Below are 11,853 nucleotides of genomic sequence, written 5' to 3'. Positions count from 1 at the left end.
TCTCACAACTTTGTAGAAACAAAAGTCATCCACCTTCATACTGATCCACAGATCACGTATTTTATCTTGTAATGTTTCCTCTTCATGTTTCTGCACATACATGATACTTTATTTAAGCTACATGCAGTTCTGAGTGAACACAGACAACACAAGCAACACAACCAAGAAACTAGCTGTGATGATGTGATGCTACAATCAGTTACAACACAACAGTGTTACTGCAGGCAGAGCAGAGGAGGCTGCTGTTAGTGTCAGATAGAGGCGAGCACTGATGTACATGCTGCACCTTCAATACACATTCTGTACACAGTACACGTACTGTGTGTTTTTCTACACAAGCTGCTGATTCACAAACCAACTTGATGATTGTGTTCAAACTTTAACAGCAGAAACTCCTTTAAATCTTGACTCAGTTGAGTGGATTCATTGACTAAACAGGTAACAGACATGTATCCAACCAGGCAGGGGTTGTAGTTCATTCAGCAAGAGAGGGAAGTTTTAACCAGACGACAAATCAGAGACTTTAAATGAGATGGATGAGGTCACACACCAGCGATGGGTCTTTACTTTGGGGAAAAAAAATAAACTAGTTTTAGTGTAAGTTTAGTGACTTTATGTAGATGGAGGAGCGGGGCTGAACCTCCAGAGGGTTTTACATCCACCCACTGTGTGTTCACCATCTGACTACAACTGAACACCAGCAGCCGGCCAATCAGGATAAGAAACACATCAAAAGAGTCAAACACAACATGATGGAGACAATATTTCATGATGCAGATTATTTTAAACAACATGACTGGAAGAGCACAACTCTCAATACTACCTGTCATTGTTTAGGGTCACAGTCTATAACTATTAATGTCCTCAGTGTTAAACAATGCAAGACGAATCATGTTGTGCTAACAGTGGTCAGCCATGCTGATGATGCTGATAGCAGGGGGCTCATTAAAGATGGAGAGCTGGTTGGAGCTCTGGAGCTGTGAGGCTGTTCAGGCTGGATGAAGTGTGTGATATCACTTTATTATCTTAATGTAGCTCACACAGCTGAAGCCCAGGGTGGGGGTGTGAACGTGTACAAGAGTGTGTGTGCATGAACAAGCTGCATATACGTGTGTATGTATGTGTGCTCACTGGATGTAATGGAGGTCGTGGTTTAGAGTGCAGCAGTGAACAGGTGAGTGTCTGGCTGTGGACTGACTGCTGATGTTATTATTACAGTAGATTTCCTAACTGTCACTCAGTCACTGTGTATCAGACGGCTGAATCCCCTCATGGATCAAAGTGGACCGACAGCATGGAGGCTGCAGAGACGGACAGATGACGGTCAGGCTGTGGACAGACAGCTGTCTAAGAAGAGACTCCATCAATCTACTGAGCTCCACCTGAACGTGTCACTGCCCGCCGAGCAGAGCGACTGATGAGCCACAGTCACAGTGAACGGCAGAAACATGGCCGCCGTCACTCAGCTGATGGTGAGAAGTTGTTGTGTTCATGAAGTGACACAGTGGATCATTACTGTGAGACAACAGCATCACTGGAGTTAGTTCTGATACATCATGTTAGCACAGAGCTGCTCCCACCCTCACTGACTTTGCTCTAATGTTACACTGATGACAGATCAACTGTGACCAACGTGTCCCTGCTGACAGTCAGCCGTCAGTGGAACGCTTTGGTTCACAGAACAAACACACGAGAACCTCCATTGTTGGACCCGTGTACTTAAAAAACATGCTGTCAGTCAGTCAGTGAAGGTCACAATAATGATGTTATCAGTCTAAACAATGTCTAATTAATGCATCGTCTCTGTTGGTCATTAAAGTTTTCAACATCCAGACACAACAATTAGTTGTTCAGTAACGTGTTCCATTGTTTGTTGTAAATCAATTTCAACCTTGTGTGAAGAAAATAAATGAATCTCAGTCAGAGAAACGTGTCAGAGGAGACTGGAGCATTTATAGCAACACAAGGTGACACAGTTGTGTTTGACTGATGATGCTCTGCTCTCTGAGAATCTCTCTCAATGAATCCAGGTGGCAGATTAAAGATATTGCTAACTCTCCAACACAGGTGAACAGAACAGAACCAAACACACACACACACACACACACACACACACACACACCACTGAGATATGACGAGAACATAATGCACACAGCGAGGGACGAATGTGGTCGAGATCCTCAGACTGCAGAATGAAGCAGGGAGATGTAGAAAACATCAGGAGAGGCATGAACGGACTGTGAGTGTCGACTGAACGGAGCTGTGCATCTGTACATAAACTACCCACACACACACACACACGCACGCACACACACACACACACACACACACACACACACACACACACACACACACACACACACACACACACACACGCACACACACACACACACATTTTCAGTCCCGTGCGCTTTTACAATTTCTCGTGATATTTTCCTCAATCCAGTTCTTCAGTTTGACTTGACACACACACACAAGCACACAAACATACACACTCATGTCTGGCAGGATGCCATTAAAATCCTCCTGCAGGTGCTGCTGCACTTGAACTGTAGAGCAGATGTCACACAAACACACACACACACACACACACACACAGAAGGCAGTGCTGATGAACATTTAAATAAACGTATATCTTCATCTTCATGTTGTGTTTGTGTTGATTAAATCTGGCGTTCTAATAGTGTAACACAGGACGCTGCCATCAGCTTAACTGACCTCTGATCGACTTTACTTCCTGTTTGAAAAGCCGTATGAACTCAGGTGAGATCACTGATGTGATCCAGAATGACTGGGAGAGAGCATTCCTCTGCTGCTCTGCACAAACACACTCCCTGTATCAAAGATTCATCTATTTTCATCTTCATCAAGGTTTTTCTTCTGGAGACATTTTTAGTGTTAGAACAAATCTGCAGCTCAAACATCAAATATGTGATTAGAGAACAGCTCACATGGCTGCAGCAGCACTGACACTCATTAAAGAAGAAAAGTTTGAAGGTCTGATGGAAGCAGTTCTTGGACTTGATGAAACCCTGCAGTGGATAAATGTGACAGAGCTGACATGATGTGACTAATAATTAGTGGGCTGTGCTCGCCAGCCCACTATTACTATTCCTCGCGCCTCTTCTTAATAATATTTTTCATCCTCCCGCTCTTTTTTGGCACTTAACTTGTCTCGCACCGTTTGTCGCACACAAACAAACAAATATATCAAAACGTGCGTCTCGATCTGACTTGGTGTACTATCATTCAGATTTTTGAAATTCTAATTTTTCGCGGCATGAGACGCGAAAAACTATAAAAAATTTCCCATAAGGAATGAATGGGACGAGGTCAATAATGTCGCAAATCTGCAACGTTTTTCCAAACATCTCCTGCTCTGGCAAACGTTGACCTAGAAACACCTTTCAAACTTTAAAACGTAGGCACAGGTGTCGTCTATTTAAGCTGGGCCAACAGAGAGAGTCTCTCTCTCTATCTGTCTGTCTGTCTCTCTCTCTCTCTCTCTCTCTCTATCTGTCTATCTGTCTGTCTGTCTCTCTCTCTATATCTATCTGTCTCTCTCTCTCTCTCTCTCTATCTGTCTGTCTCTGTCTCTCTCTCTCTCTCTATCTGTCTGTCTCTCTCTATATATACATCTCTCTCTATCTGTCTGTCTCTGTCTCTCTCTCTCTTTCTATCTGTCTGTGTCTCTCTCTCTCTCTCTCTTTCTGTCTGTCTCTCTCTATATATATCTATCTGTCTGTCTGCCCCTCTCTCTCTCTCTATCTGTCTCTCTCTCTCTCTATCTGTCTGTCTCTTACTGTCTGTCTTTCTGTCTGTCTGTCTCTCTCTCTCTCTGTCTGTCTATCTCTCTCTCCATCTCTCTGTTTATTTGACAATCCACTGTACATTGAGTGACAGTTTTTCTGTCGCTAACTCGTCCCACACCGTTGAGTGCACACAAACAAACAATACATCAAAACGTGTGGTTCGGTCTGACTCGGTATGCTATCATTCAGTTTTTCACAATATCAATTTTTCGCGTCGTAAGACGTGAAAAACTGCCAAACATTTCCCATAAGGAATGAATGGGACGAGGTCAAAAAAGTCGCAAATCTGCAACGTTTTTCAAACATCTCCTGCTCTGGCATACATTCACCTAGAAACACCATTCAAACTTTAAAATGTTGGCACAAATCTCGTCAATTTAAATTGTATTTGAACTTTTTTCCTATACTGTGTAGTTTTTGAACACTGGCCCTTGAATGATCGTGAGTGAAATTTTCTATTTACATGACGCTCCCAGCTACAAATTTCACTCAAAAACAGTGAAATTTTCTAGAGTTGTAGCCACACTTGTCTTCTTTCTCACAATGTGTCCGCTTTTTCGGTTGGATTTTACGGTTTTTGAATTATCTGCCCCAGTCCGTTACCGGGGCGGGGGTCAGCAACGATCACTGTGGCAACCGAGATCAGCTGGGCCAGCACAGACAGTCTGTCTCTTTCTCCATCTCTCTGTTTATTTTACAATCCACTGTACATTGAGAGCCAGTTTTTCTGTCACTAACTCGTCCCGCACCGTTGAGCGCACACAAACAAACAATACATCAAAACGTGCGGTTCGATCTGACTCGGTATGCTATCATTCAGTTTTTCGGAATATCAATTTTGATAAAAAACTGCCAAACATTTCCCATAAGGAATGAATGGGACGAGATAAAAAAGTCGCAAATCTGCAATGTTTTTCAAACATCTCCTGCTCTGGCATACGTTGACCTAGACACACCATTCGAACTTTAAAACGTAGATACAAGTCCAAATTATATTTTTCCATCAGGGGGCAAAGCGCACAGCCCACTCTCGCGATTCCCCGGCGGGGAATTGTCTAGTATTATTTTTCATCCTTCCGCTCTTTTTTGGCAGCTAACTCGTACCGTTTGTCGCACATAAACAAAAAATATATCAAAACGTGCGTCTCGATCTGACTCGGTATGCTATCATTCAGATTTTCAAAATTTTGACTTACGTCGCGAAAAACTGCGAAAAATTTCCCATAAGGAATGAATGGGACGGGGTCAAAAACGTCGCAAATCTGCAATGTTTTTCAAAGTTGTATTTGAACTTTTTTCCTACGATGTACAGTTTTTGAACTCTGACCCTTTAACGATGATGAGTGATTTGGGGAAAATTCAGGGTTTTCAATGAGTGTGTATGGCGGAATGTTCGTGCAGCAGAGTGCAGGAGACCAACTGACAGAGTGAGAGAGCCTCAAAAATTAGCTCAGAAATGTTCTCTTTCCGTGACGATCCCGGCCCCAAATAACACTCAAAAGTAGTGATATTTTCTAGAGTTGTAGTCACACTTGTCTTGTCTCTCACAATGTGTGCGCTTTTTCGGTCGGATTTACGGTTTTTGAATTATCTGCCTCTGACCGACCAGAGTAGCTCTCACTGGCTCCATTCACTCCAATGTTAACCGGGAAGAGGATTTTCAAAACTGCACCCCTTTTTCAACTCGCTCCTGTTACCACATTTCTGACACGAGGACCACGAAACTTGGTGAGCGTGTCCTTTCTCGCTTGATCGTGGAAAAATTTTGCTGCTATCATTTATGGTTTTGAAGATATAGCACCAGTTTGACGTCCTGCATGTGAGGCTGAAAGGGCTGAGAAATCAGCTTATTTTACAATCCACTGTACATTGAGAGCCATTTTTTCTGTTGCTAACTCGTCCCACACCGTTGAGTGCACACAAACAAACAATACATCAAAACGTGCGGTTCGATCTGACTCGGTATGCTATCATTCAGTTTTTCAGAATATCAATTTTTCGCGTCATGAGACGCAAAAAACTGCCAAACATTTCCCATAAGGAATGAATGCGACAAGGTAAAAAACGTCGCAAATCTGCAACGTTATTCAAACATCTCCTGCTCGGGCATAAATTCGCCTAGAAACACCATTCTAACTTTAAAACGTAGGCACAAGTCTCGACTATTTAAGTTGTATTTGAACTTTTTTCCTACAATGTATAGTTTTTGAACTCTGACCCTTTAACGATGATGAGTGATTTGGGGAAAATTCAGGGTTTTCAATGAGTGTGTATGGCAGAATGTTCGCGCAGCAGAGTGCAGGAGACCAACTGACAGAGTGAGAGAGCCTCAAAAAAAAAACTCAGAAATTTTCTCTTTCCATGATGATCCCGGCCACAAATTACGCTCAAAAACAGTGATATTTTCCAGAGTTGTAGCCACACTTGTCTTCTCTCTCACAATGTGTCCGCTTTTTCAGTCGGATTTACGGTTTTTGAATTATCTGCCTCTGACTGACCAGAGTAGCTCTCACTGGCTCCATTCACTCCAATGTTAATCGGGAAGAGGATTTTCGAAACTGCACCCTTTTTCAACTCGCTCCTGTTACCACATTCCTGACACGAGGACCACGAAACTTGGTGAGCGTGTTCTTTACATCCTTTCTGGCTTGATCGTGAAAAAATTTTGCTGCTATCATTTATGGTTTTGAAGATATAGCACCAGTTTGACATCCTGCATGTGAGGCTGAAAGGGCTGAGAAATCAGCTTATTTTACAATCCACTGTACACACAAACAAACAATACATCAAAACGTGTGGTTCGGTCTGACTCGGTATGCTATCATTCAGTTTTTCACAATATCAATTTTTCACGTCGTGAGACGCGAAAAACTGCCAAACATTTCCTATAAGGAATGAATGCAACAAGGTAAAAAAAGTCGCAAATCTTTAATGCTTTTCAGACATCTCCTGCTCTGGCATACATTCACCTAGAAACCCCATTCAAACTTTAAAATGTAGGCACACGTCTCATCTATTTAAGTTGTATTTGAACTTTTTTCCTATGATGTATAGTTTTTGAACGCTGGCCCTTGAATGATGGTGAGTGATATTTTCTTTTTGCATGATGCTCCCAGCCACAAATTTCACTCAAAAACAGTAAAATTTAGCCACACTTGTCACCTTTCTCCCAATGTGTCTATGTTCTCGGTGGGATTCATGGTTTTTGAATTATCGGCCTCTAACCAACAAGAGTAGGTCTCAATTGTCCAATTAACTCCATTGTAAATCAGGAAGAGGATTTGCGAAACTGCACCCTTCTCCAACTTGCTCCTATTACCACATTTCTCAAAGTGGGACCACAAAAGTTGGTGAATGTGTTCTTTAAGGCATTTCCCGCTTGATGGTGGAGAAATTTTGCTGATACCATGTTTGCTTTTTCGTCACGGGGCAAAGCGCACAGCCCACTCTCGCAATTGTCTAGTTAACATTAGCGCGTGCAACTGCTAGCGTAAGCAGCATCCTCTCCCTGAGAGGGGCGTGTAGCAGGCAAGGCAGGCGTTGACAGACAGAGCTTGTTAGTATTTAAAGGTGCAGGCGCAGAAAGGTGTGCTGCCGCCCTGCACATTTCCAGGGCTACTGTGTGAGTCATCAGTTTGAGTCAAGCATGGAATATGCAACTAATAAAGCCAACACAGCCGAGGTGTCTCTGGGCTCGTGGCAGAGCAGGGACAGGCCAGTCGCAACTGTCAATGGGCTATTCCACCTAACCCTAACATTTTATGGAGATGTTATCATGGAAGGAAACCGGGACACCCAGTAAACCCATACACTCATAAACAGAACATGCAAACTCAACGTAATTTAATTGAATGATTAATTGATTTAATACAGTTTGCACATTGCATATATGCACAGTTTAAACAGATATTTAAATTACTTTGTTTATTGAATATTTATTAGACCTTGTGACCGCAGGTGACGGCATGTCTTCAGGCAGGTGCAGCCTACAAGAGAGGAGAGCAAAGTTGAGCTCCGACGAAAGACTGTGTCTCATTGAAATGATAACGTAGTGTGAAGAGTGTGCAGATTGTGCAGAGTTTTACTGGTAAATATGTGCAATATCAGGTGGTAGAAGTGTTAGTGAGTGCTGACAAGTGAAGTTGTTTGTGTCAGCACTTACTTGTCTGGTCCTGTGTCTGCTTTAGGGTGCGCGGCCAAAAGAGGCCCCTGGAGACACGGGCACCATGTTTAATGTTGTGGGGGGGGGGGGACTATCATTTTGTTTTCTCAGGATCTCAAATTAATTATATTGTTATCTTGGGAGAACAAAATTTTCTTAACTCGAGATCTCGAGAAAATAAAATGATAGTGTAGTATATTAAATCATTGCAGAAAACATCATTCAGTATAGCATGTCAGAGGAACAGGAGCATATCGATCACCGCCTCACATATCTTTTCAGTCAAAGGCCTGACACAGGCTGAAATAGCATTATGCCTTGCGATTACAGCTAATATACACATTTGTGTGCGTAATCTATAAAGACAGTTAGCAAGGCTTCAGCCATACCGGGCGTCTCCATGGATACCGGATGCCCAGGACCTTGTAGCTGGTCAGCTATGTAGTTAACAACGACATCAGCCTTACTTCACCCATATAGCTGAAGCTTTGCTAACTGTCTTTTTAGATTACCACACTAATGTCTATATTATCTGTAAACCAATCGGTCAGCATGCCATGGCACGTGTGTGATGGAAATCTCAGGTCTATCATATCACAGTCACTATCTCAAGATCTCGAGAAAATTATCCCTTTATCTCAGGAAAACAGCAGTTGTTATTTCAAGATAATAGCTTGAGATCTCGAGAAAACAAATGAAATGAACTTGTTATCATGGGAAAACGGAGGAAATAAAATGTATGACGCTTCCGGCAGTTAACACAGATTTGGCAGTAATATATTGAAAGTGATTAAGAACATGCCTTTAAGAAATGTGGTGATGCTTCCCCTTTAAGGGACTTATTGCCACTTGTTTACGCATGCTCTGGTCAGAGCCGAGCAGAGAAGTTAACAAGTGAAATAGTTTCAAAATGAGTTGGTTTAAAATACTATCTACTTCCTTGGTGTTTCATGAAGACCATGTTTAAATAAGCCACAATGTTTTTGGTCCGATTTTTTGGTTGCACCTCGTTGAGGTGGCGAGCCAAACCCACAGACTTCATTCATAAAAGAAATCTTCATCTTCACCTTCACATTCATTGCTTCAATGACGATTTACTGGATAGATTAACAATAAACTCACTGCCAGTGCGGTAGGAGCATTGGAAATATTTATTTTGAACTGAACTGAGTTGCAAAAATAACTGAACTGAACTAAAACCTTATGGAACTTGAACTTAAGTGTTACATGTTTACATTCTGTTTCATAATTGTCAATATCGTGATTTAAGGTATAATATTGTTTCACTTTATTTGGATTTAGATACTTTAAAATGGTGAAAAGGGTTTTCTTCCTAGGGAAATAAGGGAAAAAGGGTTAAAGGGATATTTCGAGGTAAATTTAATCCATGGTCTAACACATCGTGAAACCGTGTTAGACTCCCTCTCGAGAGATCAGGGTAGCATACTGCTAATTTACGGAGTTTTATCAACCTCAGAAAAAGACTGCATGATAACAATATATTGCAGTATGCGGCTCCAACAAGAAACCGCCATCAAAAAGCCAGGTTAGATGCCCCGGACTATGTGCTGAGACCCTATATGTACAGTTGCTGAAGTTTGGTGTTGTTCTTAGCATTATTTGTGGCTTTTTGGTGGCGGTTTATAGTTGGATCCATTTACTGCGGTGTATTGTTGTTGTGCGGTTGTTTCTGAGGATGCTAAATCTACGAGAGCTAGCGCTCTGCAAACTTCTGGGCTTATGGTGGAGCAGGGACAGGTTAGCCACCAATGTCTAGAGGCTATTCCACCTACACCCTAACATTTTTTTAGATATTATCATGGGCGAACCGGAGCACCCGGAGTAAACCCTAACACTGATGAGCAAAACATGAAAAACTCTGGATTTGTTCAGAGGAGCAGAAAGGTGGCTGCCACCACACTGGCCTGCTGCTTCTCCGCCAACTGGCCTGGCCTGTCTCTATCAAAAGATCTTACTCCACACTTCACTCAAACTGTTAAATCAGACAGTCACACTCTCCCATTACCAGAGCTACTGTAGGGCAGGCTGTTGCAGTTGCAGTGTCTCTGGGCTCATGGTGGAGTAGGGACAGGTTAGCCACTAATGTCTAGTGGCTATTCCACCTACACCCTAAAATCTTTTTTAGATATTATCGTGGGCGAACCGGAGCACCCGGAGTAAACCCATACACTCATGAGCAGAACATGCACACTCCTCACAGTGAGGTCGAGCCTAAACCAGAACCTAACTGTTAGGCACCAGTGCTAATCACTGATCCTACGTGGTGTCCTAGGAAAAGGTCCTCTGCTGCTCCTGTGGAGTTCACTTATCCTTTGGAGCTGCTCCTCACTGTCAGTGTCTCTGGATTTGTTCAGAGGATCAGAAAGGTGGCTGCAACCACACTGGCCCGCTGCTGCTCCGCCAACTGGCCTGGCCTGTCTCTAACAAAAGATCTTACTCCACACTTCACTCAAACTGTTAAATCAGACATTCACACTCTCCCATTACCAGAACTACTGTATGAGTTAAATTAGTTTAAGCCAAGCAAGAAAATGCAAGTCACAAAGCCAACCAGTCAGAGGCAAAGTAGGGGGGGCTGTTGCAGTTGCAGTGTCTCTGGGCTCATGGTGGAGCAGGGACAGGTTAGCCACTAATATCTAATGGCTATTCCACCTACACCCTAACATTTTTTTTTTTTTTTTTTTTTTAGATATTATCGTGGGCGAACCGGAGCACCCGGCGTAAACCCATGCACTCATGAGCAGAACATGCAAGCTCCGCACAGTGAGGTCTGGCCTGAGCTAGAACCTGACTAGTGCTAATCACTGAGTCTACATGGTGTCCTAGGAAAAGGTGTTTTGCTGCTCCTATGGAGGAGGTCCCTCGTCCCCTGTCCCCTGCTGCTTTTCATTGTTAGTTTCTCTGGATTTGTTCAGAAGTGTGGAAAGGTGGGCTGTGACCGCATTTTCATGTGATTCTCATGTTTTCAGTACTTTAGGTACTCAGTGAAGCAGAAATTTTGAGTAGGTTCTATTCTCTGATAGGCCTCAATGTTCTTGCGACACTGCAGCAGTTTAGTGGCCTGAGGTTTAGCAGTCCTGGGCAGTGGCTGGCATGTAGCCTTGATAAGTCTTGGCCCCTTCATCAGAGCCACCATGGCTTGCTCCTCTTGTGCAGCGTCCTGTTCATCCTCAACAATTTGTGTGGATGTTGCAATCTTCCTGGTTGCATCAGTTGCTGCTGAGGTGATTTCGTAATCAGGTGGGAGGTAGGAGGGTTCAAAAGGATACTCAGTTGCTTCCATCTGCTGATGGTGAGTACGCCGCTGAGCTGCCAGTTTGACATTGTCTTTGACTATTCTGATTTTTTCTTCCCTTATCTTCTGAGCCTTCAATCTTTCTTCTTCCCAGAATAATTCATCAGCTTCTACGTTAGCACGACATTCATCCGCTTTGCTCTGAAGCTCTGCCTTTTCCTTCAGTTTTTTCTCCCGCACCACCTGTAGTCGATGGGAAGAAATGGAATCAAGCATTGCGGTCCTCTTCTCCTCATTTGCCTTCATCTGCTTCTTAGCTAAAGCCTTGGCAAATCGTGGCTCCTTCATAAGAGCCATCATGTCTTGTTCCTCCTTTGCGGTGTCCTGTTCATCCCCAACAATTCGTGTGGATGTCTCAAGTGTACAGGTCGCATCAGTCGCCGGTCGGGTGGCTTCAAACACCGGTGGGAGGTACGAAGGATCAAACGGGACCTCAATAGCTTCCATCTGCTGACGGTGAGCACGGCGTTGAGCAGCCAGTTTGACATTGTCATTGACTATTCTGATTTTTTCTTCCCTTATCTTCTGAGCCTTCAATCTTTCTTCTTCCCAGAATAATTCAT

This window comes from Acanthopagrus latus, chromosome 2, assembly GCF_904848185.1.
Source record: "Acanthopagrus latus isolate v.2019 chromosome 2, fAcaLat1.1, whole genome shotgun sequence".
Classification (NCBI taxonomy): domain Eukaryota; kingdom Metazoa; phylum Chordata; class Actinopteri; order Spariformes; family Sparidae; genus Acanthopagrus; species Acanthopagrus latus.
This window is presented reverse-complemented; position numbering follows the sequence as displayed.